Here is a 13797-nt window from a genome sequence, read left to right as displayed (position 1 = left end):
GCCCGAGCGGCAGGGTCTTCTAATGCAGCCCGGAGGGCACTCTGGTTGAAATCATGGAAAGGGGACACATCCTCAAAATCGAGACTATGTGCACTTCCATGTGAGGGTGAGTTCCTTTTTGGTCCACAACTGGATGACATACTCACCAAGGCAGGTGATAGTAAAAAGGGGTTCCCTAATGCATTTGCTCCTCCTTCTAGGCTCCCGTATCGCAAACGTCGTTTCCAGCCCACACGACCTGATCGCAGGGATAGATCGGACAACCCCGCCTCTGGGTCCAAGGGGACCCTGTTTGGAAACCCTTCCTCTCGTAGGAAGTTCCCTAAACAATGATGGGGGGGTTCCGGTGGGAGGCAGACTAAGGTTTTTTGCAACCCTTTGGAATACCATCACTTCCAGCTCCTTTATACTAGATTTGATTTCTCACGGTCTCCGGCTAGAATTCACTTCTCTACCTCCACAATGGTATTGTCTTACGCCCACTAGGAAGTCGGAGACTCAACATAATGCACTGGTGACGGAAGTTCTCACTCTGGTGGAAAAAAGGGTTCTTACGCCTGTCCCGTTAAGTGAGAGGGGACGGGGGTTTTACTCCCCTCTTTTCTTAGTTCCAAAGCCTGATGGGTCGTTTCGGACCATCATTAATTTAAGAAAACTGAATCTCTTTCTAACATACCGACGGTTTAAAATGGAATCACTCCTGACCACCATAAAGTTGCTCTATCCCAATTGCTACATGGCGGTCCTTGATCTAAAAGATGCATATTACCACGTCCCGGTTCACGCACTTTATCAGCAATACTTCCGGGTAGCACTCTTTATGCACAACTCTGTTCACCATTTCCAGTTCACGGCCATGCCCTTCGGTGTTTCACTCGCCCCTCGGATTTTCACTAAAATAATGGCAGAAGTCACCGCTCACCTTCGCGAGCAACAGACCTTCGTGATTCCCTATCTAGATGACCTACTGGTTGTGGGTAGCACGGCGGCACAGTGTTCTCTCCGTCTCCATAATACTATGTCAACTCTGGGTCGTCTGGGGTGGCTTTTGAATCTCCAAAAATCTAGACTCACGCCCTCAACTTTTCAGTCTTTCCTAGGCATGCTTCTGGATTCTCGGCAACAGCGTTGTTTTCTCCCTGTGGACAAAATAGCAAAAATCCAGAGGATTGTACGACACACACAGACTCACAGTTCTCTATCTCTCCGTTCTGCAATGTCCCTGTTGGGGTCCCTGACCTCCTGTATCCCCGCTGTCCAATGGGCCCAACTTCACTCCAGGCAGCTTCAGTGGGAGGTTCTGGCAGCGGCACGATCCCATCCAGGGTCACTCGATCGTCCTCTGAGATTGACAGACGCTACACGTGCATCCCTGACTTGGTGGCTTCAGGAGGAGAACTTAACCAAGGGGAAAGAATGGCATGTTCACCCCACCAATGTCCTCACGACGGACGCCAGTCCCTGGGGGTGGGGGGCTCACCTGGGGGATTCCATGACCCAAGGTCTTTGGTCCCAGCAAGAATCAACCGAGTCCTCCAACTGGAAAGAACTCATGGCGGTCTCTCAGGCACTGATGTCGTTTCTTCACCTCCTCAGGGGAACCCATGTACGACTTTGTACGGACAATCGGACGGTGGTGGCATACATCAACCACCAAGGGGGAACGAGATCGTCTTCCCTCATGTCCACGGCGGTTCAACTGTTGGAACTTGCCGAGACTCATCTGTTATCCCTCTCTGCAGTGCACATCCGAGGGGTGGACAATGTCAGGGCGGATTTTCTCAGCCGGCACACTCTCTATCAGGGAGAATGGGTCTTACATCAGGAAGTGTTTGCTCAAATCATACAGTACTGGGGCCTCCCGGTTATAGATTTGTTTGCTACCAGAGCCAACAGGCAGTTGAAACTGTTTGGATCCCTGAGCAGGGCAGATCAGCCGACAGTGTTAGATGCCCTTCAGGTTCCCTGGCGGTACAGTCTTGCTTATGCCTTTCCTCCCATAATTCTTCTACCAACAGTCATTCGGAAAATCAGGGAAGATCAGGCTCGCATTATCCTTATAGCTCCCTTCTGGCCCAGACGTCCCTGGTTCTCCCTCCTGAGACAGATGTCAGTGACAGACCCCTGCGTTCTCCCATCCCGACCGGATCTCCTATCACAGGGTCCTTTCCGGCATCCACGCGTCAAGGGACTCCACTTGACGGCATGGAATTTGAAAGGGCGTTACTAGACTCACGGGGGTTTTCCGGTCGCCTGGTGGATACCTTGCTGCAGAGTCGGAAACCGGTAACTACCCGTCAGTATGGTCGGGTATGGCACCGGTTCCTTGTCTCCTTCCCTGATGCCGCACCTTCGGTGGTCCCGATTTCTTCTATTCTGGAATTTCTCCAGTCTGGGCGAGATCTGGGTCTGTCAGTCAGTACCCTTAAAGGTCATGTGTCAGCTCTAGGCGCCCTTTATAATTCTAATATAGCGGGGGATAAATGGGTCATGCGTTTCATCAAGGCCTGTGACCGGGGTCAGCCAATTCGTCTCCCATGTACACCACCCTGGGATCTCACTCTGGTTCTGGATTCCCTTACCTGTCCACCCTTTGAACCACTCACATCGGCTTCTGACAAATTGCTCTCTTTTAAAACTTGCCTCTTAGTTGCACTCACTTCGGCTCGGCGTGTTAGTGATCTTCAGGCTCTTTCCGTAGATCCTCCTTTCCTTAGGGTCTTCCCAGATCATATTGTTCTTAGAACTGACCCGGCCTATTTGCCGAAAGTAGCCTCACAGTTTCACCGTAATGCGGAAATCATTCATCCTTCCTTCTTTCCTGACCCTTCCACACCGGAGGAATGCAGGTTTCATACACTAGACGTCAAGGACGTTATTCTCACATATATTTCTAGGACAGCCCCTTGGAGACAGGATAGGGCTTTGTTTTATTGCCTTTCAGGGTTCCAGACGTGGTCATCAGGTGACAAAACAATCCTTGGCCCGATGGATGCGGGATGCTATTTCTGTTGCATATGACTCGAAGCAGGAGCCCCTTCCGTCTCCTGTACAGGCTCACTCTACCAGGGCGATGGCTTCATCTTGGGCTGCCATGGCGAATATCTCCATTGACAGTATTTGTAAGGCTGCGACCTGGTCCTCTCCTTCTACCTTTTACAAGCACTACCGGTTGGACCTTTCTTCCTCATCTGACCTTTCGTTTGGGAGATCGGTTCTTCAGAGGATGGTCCCTCCCTAAGCGTGTTATCTCTCTAAGTCTCTCGTGGGTGCTGTCGTGGCGAAAGGAAAAGACTAAATTACTTACGGTAATGGGATTTTCCAGAGTCCACGACAGCACCCTTTACACCCCTACCCTTTTTGTTTCTTCACCCTTTGGGTTTGATGGTTCTACTTTTTGTCTTGTATTGATACTAATTTTTGGCGGTTCCTCTCCATTTTCTCTGTAACCAACTGATGAGGGAGGGGGACCGCCCCCTTTTTATCTGTAGGTTTCCTGTCCTGAAGGGGGCGGATCCCTCTCTCGTGGGTGCTGTCGTGGACTCTGGAAAATCCCATTACCGTAAGTAATTTAGTCTTTTTACGTTCTTTCCAAGGATTCTCAGGCATTCTTTAGCCATCTGCTTTCTTATCCAAGGGATCCTAAAGGTGGTGTCACACATAACGACAGCGACGTCACTACTAAGTCACCATTATCTGTGACGTAGCAGCGACGTCGCTGTCGCTGTGTGTGACATCCAGCAGCGACCTGGCCTCTGCTGTGAGGTCGCCGGTCATTGCTGAATGTCCTGCTTCATTTTTTGGACGTTGCTCTCCCGCTGTGAAGCACACATCGCTGTGTGTGACAGCGAGAGAGCGACGAACTGAAGCGAGCAGGAGCCGGTGTCTGACAGCCTGCGGTAAGCTGTAACCAAGGTAAACATCAGGTAACCAAGAAGCCCTTTCCTTGGTTACCCGATATTTACCTTAGTTACTAGCGTCCGCCGCTCTCACGCTGACAGTCCCTGCTCTCTGCACACGTAGCTTGAGTACACATCGGGTAATTAACCCGATGTGTACTCTGGCTAGGAGTGCAGGGAACAGGGAGCCGGCACTGGCAGCGTGAGAGCGGCGGACGCTAGTAACTAAGGTAAATATCGGGTAACCAAGAGAAGTGCTTTCCTTGGCTACCCGATATTTACCTTAGTTAAGCTTCCACGCGTCGCTGCTGGCTGGGGGCTGGTCACTGGTCGCTGGTGAGATCTGCCTGTTTGACAGCTCACCAGCGACCATGTAACGACGCAGCAGCGATCCTGATAAGTTGTGATCGCTGCTCCGTCGCTATGTGTGACATCACCTTTATGCATCCCAGATCTTCAAAGGGTAAGGAATTTTTTTATTTTATTTTTTTTTCGCCAACTTTGCTACTGCTACATCTATTTTCTGTGGCCTGTCCCATAGTGCACACTCCTGCACCTAAAAAGGATATTTCCTCTTTAATGATGAAGGTAGTGAACCCCTCTTGTCCGGTCTTCTGCATAATCTTTTTTTTTTTTTTTTTTTTTTTTTTGAGACTTTTGTATTTTTTTCATTAACGGAAAGGACCAATGTCTTTTTGGTGTTTTTTGGGGTTGCCCCTGTTCTGGGCCCTCCCAGACATGATGACTTGCACTTATCTCTGTTGGTCTTCATATAATTTATGCCCAAGGTAGACCTTACTGCCTTGACTAGCTGATTGGTATCCTCCAGAGGGAAGCACGGGTGACACCCCCGCCCATCATCTGAAGATGAAGAGAAATCCAAGGAAATACTTTCCTTCTGACTTCGAATCTTCAGATTCAGATGACACAATTGTTGATTTCTTCTCCTTTTTACTCCTGTCGCCATCTTCATGGATCAGAGACTCAATGGAATTCTTGATTTCTCCCTTTATCACTGATCTTAATTCCATAGCAAAGTTAGGGGACTCTTCGCATAGTGTCTTCTCAATACAAGTGCGGCAGAGAATTTTTTGCCATGAGTGGGATAATTCTTCCCTACAAAAGGCACACTTAGGATATGTGCCCACGGGAGCTTTTTGCTGCGGAGTTTGCCGCGGAAAACCTGGGGATTTTTCTGGATTTTCGAGATAAATCCGCAGGTTCTAGCATGTACAGGCACTCCCCATGTTACCCTATGGGACATGGGGAGTGTCTGTGTCCACGCTGCGGAAAGTGTGGCTGCGGAATCTCCTGCGGAAATCCCTCAACCGCACCTAACTGCATGTCAATTATTCATGCGGATTTACTTGCGGAGATCCCGGCCCTCCACTATCGAGATGGAGGCCGGGACGTCCGCAGGTAAATTGCGTGAAAGTCCGCATGTTTCCCGCAGCTATTCCGCTGGAAACTCGCAACTAAAAATAGCTGCAGATGCCGGCGGGCAGCTGCGGGAAACATGCGGCCGTACCTGCGAATATATCCGCAGGTATGAGCTCCCGTGGGCACATGGCCTTTATGCTTCAGCTTCACTGCATACTTCTTAGGCCTCTCCTAGCAGACTAGCAAACCGAAGCACAACCTATTATGAGGGTGAACTTTCTCTAAGTTCACTCATCATTCAGCCACAATGAAGGGTACCGGAATTGGGAGGCGGGATTAAATAATCGGTATCATGCCCTCTGAAGGCTCTGCTGGCTAGTAATGTGAGGAAAGGAGGAAAGGATCCGGCACCAATTTCTTCTTAGAATAAAACCATTCAAAATTTTATTAGATCATTAAAAAATTCTGTGGAGACCGAGGGGAAAGGGGGTAGCATACATGGGAACTTTACGCGTTTCGGACTCACATTGAAAACACAAAACGTCCTTATTCATAAGTGGCCCATGCTCACCGCAAGGCTCCTAAAATAGACTGAAATGAAGCAGTTAGGTTTCTCCCCCCACCCTCTTCCCCTAGGCTACCTAATTGCATCAAGAAACAGGTGAGGATCACCATTCAAGTCAGAAAGCATAACATTTAAGGGCAAACCCCAGCTAAAACATATATAATAGCCCCCAGGATATGGGGATGCTTGAGCGCAGTAGTCAGGGGGTACAGATGGTCCTGGTGGATGGTGGCAGGTAATGCTCAATCTACCATAAAAAAAATGGTAATAAACATCATGCATAAACTATATATATATATATATATATATATAGTTTATATATATATAGTTTATATATATAATGCGGGACAATCCAATAATGCAAAATCTACAGCCCACCACCTTGGTGAGAAAGCAAAGGGGTACACTGGGAATAGGGTTCTGATATATATATATATATATCAGAACCCTATTCCCAGTGTACCCCTTTGCTTTCTCACCAAGGTGGTGGGCTGTAGATTTTGCATTATTGGATTGTCCCGCATTATATATATAAACTATATATATATATATATATATATATAGTTTATGCATGATGTTTATTACCATTTTTTTTATGGTAGATTGAGCATTACCTGCCACCATCCACCAGGACCATCTGTACCCCCTGACTACTGCGCTCAAGCATCCCCATATCCTGGGGGCTATTATATATATATATATATATATATATATCAGAACCCTATTCCCAGTGTACCCCTTTGCTTTCTCACCAAGGTGGTGGGCTGTAGATTTTGCATTATTGGATTGTCCCGCAATAAATATATATATATATATATATATATATATATATATATATATATATATATATATATATATATATATATATATATATATATTACAGTTAGGTCCAGAAATATTTGGACAGTGACACAAGTTTTGTTGTTTTAGCTGTTTACAAAAACATGTTCAGAAATACAATTATATATATATATATATATATATAATATGGGCTGAAAGTGCACACTCCCAGCTGCAATATGAGAGTTTTCACATCCAAATCGGAGAAAGGGTTTAGGAATCATAGCTCTGTAATGCATAGCCTCCTCTTTTTCAAGGGACCAAAAGTAATTGGACAAGGGACTCTAAGGGCTGCAATTACCTCTGAAGGCGTCTCCCTCGTTAACCTGTAATCAATGAAGTAGTTAAAAGGTCTGGGGTTGATTACAGGTGTGTGGTTTTGCATTTGGAAGTTGTTGCTGTGACCAGACAACATGCGGTCTAAGGAACTCTCAATTGAGGTGAAGCAGAACATCCTGAGGCTGAAAAAAAAAGAAAAATCCATCAGAGAGATAGCAGACATGCTTGGAGTAGCAAAATCAACAGTCGGGTACATTCTGAGAAAAAAGGAATTGACTGGTGAGCTTGGGAACTCAAAAAGGCCTGGGCGTCCACGGATGACAACAGTGGTGGATGATCGCCGCATACTTTCTTTGGTGAAGAAGAACCCGTTCACAACATCAACTGAAGTCCAGAACACTCTCAGTGAAGTAGGTGTATCTGTCTCTAAGTCAACAGTAAAGAGAAGACTCCATGAAAGTAAATACAAAGGGTTCACATCTAGATGCAAACCATTCATCAATTCCAAAAATAGACAGGCCAGAGTTAAATTTGCTGAAAAACACCTCATGAAGCCAGCTCAGTTCTGGAAAAGTATTCTATGGACAGATGAGACAAAGATCAACCTGTACCAGAATGATGGGAAGAAAAAAGTTTGGAAAAGAAAGGGAACGGCACATGATCCAAGGCACACCACATCCTCTGTAAAACATGGTGGAGGCAACGTGATGGCATGGGCATGCATGGCTTTCAATGGCACTGGGTCACTTGTGTTTATTGATGACATAACAGCAGACAAGAGTAGCCGGATGAATTCTGAAGTGTACCGGGATATACATTCAGCCCAGATTCAGCCAAATGCCGCAAAGTTGATTGGACGGCGCTTCATAGTACAGATGGACAATGACTCCAAGCATACAGCCAAAGCTACCCAGGAGTTCATGAGTGCAAAAAAGTGGAACATTCTGCAATGGCCAAGTCAATCACCAGATCTTAACTCAATTGAGCATGCATTTCACTTGCTCAAATCCAGTCTTAAGACGGAAAGACCCACAAACAAGCAAGACCTGAAGGCTGCGGCTGTAAAGGCCTGGCAAAGCATTAAGAAGGAGGAAACCCAGCGTTTGGTGATGTCCATGGGTTCCAGACTTAAGGCAGTGATTGCCTCCAAAGGATTTGCAACAAAATATTGAAAATAAAAATATTTTGTTTGGGTTAGGTTTATTTGTCCAATTACTTTTGACCTCCTAAAATGTGGAGTGTTTGTAAAGAAATGTGTACAATTCCTACAATTTCTATCAGATATTTTTGTTCAAACCTTCAAATTAAACGTAACAATCTGCACTTGAATTCTGTTGTAGAGGTTTCATTTCAAATCCAATGTGGTGGCATGCAGAGCCCAACTCGCGAAAATTGTGTCACTGTCCAAATATTTCTGGACCTAACTGTATAACAGCAACAATAAAGCTGCTGATGGCTCATAGCTGGATATGCCTCTGTAAATGAACAGTAAAGTCCAATAAAGACTTAATATCAGCTGGTTAGGACAAAAATCATCAGTTATTTATATTACTAGCTGCATTGACAAAATGTATCGAAAAACCGGCCTTTGTTGCATATTAAATATGTGAATGATAAGGTATTAATATGCAACAAAGGCCGGTTTGTTACCCCCCAGGAGGCCATGGAAGCTATCAACATGTATTTCAATAATAACCCTTTGAATTTGAAATTTACAATGAGTCTGCATGATAGCTTGGCCCCCTTTCTGGATGTTTGGTTGTGTGGAGACCTTCCTTCTGGATCCATTCACTCGGCTCTTTATAGAAAACCGATTAGCGGAAACACATCCCTCCATGCGGACAGCTGCCACATGCCCCACACTCTTCAGAATCTCCCAGTGGGCGAATTTTTGCGGGCTAAACGCCTATGTTCTTCTGAGACCAGCTATCAGCAGGAGGCTGCCCATATTAAAACAAGACTCAAGAAGAGGTTACACCACGCATACCTTAAATAGGGCTACAGCTATTGTGGCCGGAGAACTAGAACAGACCTTCTGAGAGACCGCTCCGATTTGTCTGAATGTAAAAAAAAGAGCCCACACTATAGGTAATACTGTAGCACCTAGTATGTATGTCTCCAAGAAAACATACAAATCCTGGCTTAGCGTCCTTGGCTCCTATAAGTGCGGATCCAGCCGATGTGGCCTTTGCAGATACATGCAAAACATCAAAATTTTACTGGATAAGAATGGCGAAAAATTCAACATCCAATCATTCATTAATTGCTCCTCCACCCATGTGGTTTATGTAGCTATATGTACAGTGTGCTGCAAGGCCTATGTCGGCTGTACTTCATGAGCACTCAGAACTAGCATCTCCGAACATGTCCGTATACCCTCAGGGGCACATGACAGAACTTCGTTGAGTTATGTCACATGCGTTAAAAAACGATCCCTCTCTGGCCTTACTAGGCATTACATGGAACGCCACGCAGCAGACTTTTCTCTTCCTTGGTCATAACAGGCATTGAATCTGTCCCTAAACCACCTCGAGGGGGAGACTGGTTTCAGGCCTTACTTTTGGCGGAGGCTAAATGGATTTTGAGATTAAATTCCAGATATCCCAGCAGTTTCAATTATCGCTCTGACCTACGTTTTTATTTTTGGCCGAATTTTTGTTCATTAACAATATCATAAAAAAAATTACTTTTTTTTTTTGGTTCCTATGCATTCCACGTGAAACAACTCTGCCTTTTATGTTTTTCGATACATTTTTCAATGCTTTTACATGCAGCTAGTAATATAAATAACTGATGATTTTTGTCCTAACCAGCTGATAGTAAGTCTTTATTGGACTTTACTGTTCATTTACAGCGGCATATCCAGCTATGAGCCGTCACCAGCTTTATTGTTGCTGTTTTTATATAGTGTTATATATATATATATATATATATATATATATATATATATATATATATATATATATATATATATATATAATATATATATATAATATTAATAATAATATATATGCATGATGTTTATTACCATTTTTTATGGTAGATTGAGCATTTTCTGCCACCCTCCACCAGGACCATCTGTACCCCCTGACTACTGCGCTCAAGCATCCCCATATCCTGGAGGCTATTGTATGTTTTAGCTGGGGTTTGCCCTTAAATGTTATGCTTTCTGACTTGAATGGTGATCCTCACCTGTTTCTTGATGCAATTAGGTTTCTCTCCCTCTTCCCCCCCCCCCCCCCTTCCCCTAGGCTACCTAACTGCTTCATTTCAGTCTATTTTAGGAGCCTTGCGGTGAGCATGGTCCACTTATGAATAAGGACTTTTTGTGTTTTTAATGTGAGTCCGAAACGCGTAAAGTTCCCATGTATGCTACCCCCTTTCCCCTCGGTCTCCACAGAAATTTTTAATGATCTAATAAAATTTTGAATGGTTTTATTCTAAGAAGAAATTGGTGCCGGATCCTTTCCTCCTTTCCTCACATTTCTGCCTTTACCGGTTGGACCTACCGGTGGATCCCAGGCACCCGCAAGGAACAGCAGTCCGGGCTGCAGGTGAGCTGGTAAACCTTTTTGCTATTCTGCTGGCTAGTCTTGCTCTTCATCCTGATATTTCTTCCAATACCAGGACAAACACTAATGCAGCTCCTGCTGCTCCCTTAAACTGCATTTAAATGCGGGACCAACAAGGACAGTGCCTCTCTGCAATTGGCCTTCCCCTCCAGATCTGTCCCGCAGGTGTATCATCACTTTTGGGATTAGAATGTCCCCATGCATCATCGGGGCGCACCACTTCCGGCATCCCTACTCATGCGCAGGCCCTGGGCAACGTGGTGGCTGGCAACACACAAACACTTCCACCGCGCACAACAGTTAAGGCCTTTTAGACCAACACAGTGCTTCCAGGACCTGCACACTGGCACAGCACGTGTACTCAACGCTCCCCCCAGGCGATCGGGCAAGGATCTTCTATCTTTATTCCGCACCAGGCACGAAGTGTATAGGTTTCCCATCAAGGACAGAAAACCAACTGATGTGAGGGAGAAGTTCCGACCTTTTCTGTAGGTTTCCTGTCCCCTGTCCTTGATGGGCAGATCTTCTCTCTCGTGGTGCTATCATGGGTGATGGGGAAAATATAAGTATAGTACATTTAACCCAACAGCCTGAATAAACTTGAGGTAATTTTCAGATGACACATTCCCTTTAAAAGAGTCCTCCAATGGATGGCAGCCAGCTACCTACCTGTTTTCTGCCTTTGAACCTTATTAATACTGAGAGGGCTGATTAGGAGCATTACCTGTGTCCCTCATGCTGCACCTTCTGTTCAAAATTAGAGATTCAAGACACCTTGAGCTCCACTGTTGATTTTGGGGATCATTGTGGTCAGTACTGACAATCACTTCACGATAAAGGACCCCCATTTGTTGTCCTAGAAGAAATATCTGTCCACCATGCTAAAGAGAGACTATGTTGGCAACCGAATTATGTATTGGTGCACTTTTTCTGTTGGTCTGACTTATCCTTAGATATTGTCCTCATACAGACTTTGCACAATATCTGTAATTTAACGCTTACTATCTAAAGATCACTTTTAGGCCCTGTGCGCACTGGAAAACGGAATGTTCTTAAGAAAATTCTGCAGGGTCTGAAAGATTACCGCACCCGCGGTAAAAAACCGTGGCAAACCGCACCCAAAACCCACATGCGGTTTGCCGCAGTTCTCTGCGGTTTTGCCGCATGCGGGTTGGTACATGTGCTTTAATGCATTCAATGCAATAAAGCACATTGAAGAAGAAAAAAAAAAAAGTAATTTCCTTCTGAGATAGATAGCAGACAGATAAATAGACAGAAGAATAGATAGAAGGATAGATGGAGTCCCTGTGAGCACACGCTGCATTTGTCCCGGCGGTAGTGTGTTCACATTACCGGCCGTGGGAAATGCCCTGTGGTTACCTCTGCAGGCTCGTTGCGAGGCTGCATTCAGCAGTGTCAGTCGCGTCTGGATGCCAGCATCGGAGGACGTGGATTACGCCAGAGCTGTGTGTTTCGGGGGGGTTAATACAGGGGTGAACCAGGGGCTTTTTGTGTTTTATTTAAAATAAAGGATTTTTCGGTGTGTGCTTATTCACTTTACTTACGAGTTGATCATGTCAGCTGTCTCATAGACGCTGCCATGACCAAGCCTGGACTTAAATGGCAGCGATCCGCTGCCATTTAACTCGTTATTACCTGGATTGCCACCGCATCACGGCATCTGGAAGAGCCTGGGACACTCCGGTACTGTCGCATAATGGATGCGACAGTCCCGGGGCAGCTGTGGGCTGATATTCTCGGCTGCGGGAGCGAGGGGGGCATTAACCCTGGCCCTCGCCCTCCCCAGCCTGAGAATACCGGGCCGCCGCTGTGTGCTTACCTCGGCTGAAAGGTAAAAATACGGCGGAGCCCACGTGTTTTTTTTTTTTTTCTTTTTCCTCTATATGTCTGTTTGCTTTCTATGTGTATTCTATATGTCTGTGTGTATGTGATCTGTGTGTGTAATCTATGTCTGTGATGTGTGTGTTTACTCTCTGCTCCGCTTCCTCTTCCTGTCATAATGACATCACTTCCCTGCAAACCGCAGGCAGCGATGAACATTACCGCAGGTAAACCGCGAAATACCGGAGGGAATAACGCAGGAAAACGCAGTGAACCACACAGAATTCGCTGCCTTCGTTATTCCCTGCGGGATTTCACGATTACATTGCAGTCAATGGAGTGAAATCTCGCAGCGACGTGCGGAAAAGAAGTGACATGCAATTGTTTTTGCTGCGGGAATCCCGCAGCAAAACATGCAGCTGTCAAAATCTGCATAGTGCGCACAGCATTTTTTTTCCCCATAGGTTTTGCTGGTGAATCACTGAAGAGATGTTATGAACATAACATGCAGCAAAACTGCAGGAAATCCGCGGCAAAAACCGGCAAGTGCGCACAGGGCCTTATCCTCTCAATATTTATTTACTATTGATATATTCCTTATAATTTAGTGTAACATTTTATGTCTTGATTTGCTCTTTTTTTAAGACTTGGGGCTGCAGTTGTACAAAGTCCAGGCCAAAAACTACTACTAGCAAGATACAGCTAAGCCCCCACTAAGTGGAGGCATCACAGGTTCAGGAGGAGCAAAGTACACACACTTCCAAAAAAAAAAAAATTGGAGGAGGCGATTACTGGATGGTAAAACTGCACACTGATGGCTTGCATAGAGCGCTGTTCACACATGGAGATGCACAGTCACAAGCCTGCAGCCTATTAGGTGACGCCCATACTATTAGATCAGGCGGACTGCCAAACTGTACCCCATCTGTGCACCATACGGGGACAGAACTCTAATATGCAAGGCCTAGCAGAAAGGGATCTGGCTGTATCCTGTACAAAAAAAAAAGGTTTTTAGTTGGTATTATGGCCATAAAACTGAAGCCTACAACCCTCATCACGGGAACCTCATGCTTGTAGGTCCCTACACCATATATAATATAAAAAGTTGGAAGTGTGTGTGTGGCGTTTAGCTGTAGCCTGCCAGAGTAGTCATTTTTGGCCTGGGCATTGTACAACTGCAGCCCCATCTTTGCTGTAAGTAATGGTATTTATTCCTCTTTTTGTTGCTTTTTTTAACACTTGGTAACATGTTACTTGTTCGTTTTTTGTGTTTTTGTTGTTGTTTTTTTTTTTATGCATTTTCAGCTTGGTGTTAACAAATGATAGGAAATGTCTGCAGTTCCACATATTAGACTGAATGTACAATGCCTCACTATGCTCCAGATGTATCCTTTTTTTTTTTTTGCAACCAGAGCTCAAG

At 45.4% G+C, this 13797-nt stretch overlaps 1 protein-coding gene across 2 annotated transcripts in view; it reads left to right on the top strand.

The window, feature by feature from the left end:
* Positions 1-13797, top strand: part of CLN6 (CLN6 transmembrane ER protein) — a 68899-nt gene that overhangs the window by 31789 nt on the left and 23313 nt on the right. The window lies entirely within an intron of this gene.

This window comes from Anomaloglossus baeobatrachus, chromosome 4 (assembly GCF_048569485.1).
Source record: "Anomaloglossus baeobatrachus isolate aAnoBae1 chromosome 4, aAnoBae1.hap1, whole genome shotgun sequence".
Classification (NCBI taxonomy): domain Eukaryota; kingdom Metazoa; phylum Chordata; class Amphibia; order Anura; family Aromobatidae; genus Anomaloglossus; species Anomaloglossus baeobatrachus.
The sequence above is the reverse complement of the archived record's forward strand: the minus strand, read 5'-3'. Positions and strand labels throughout refer to the sequence as shown.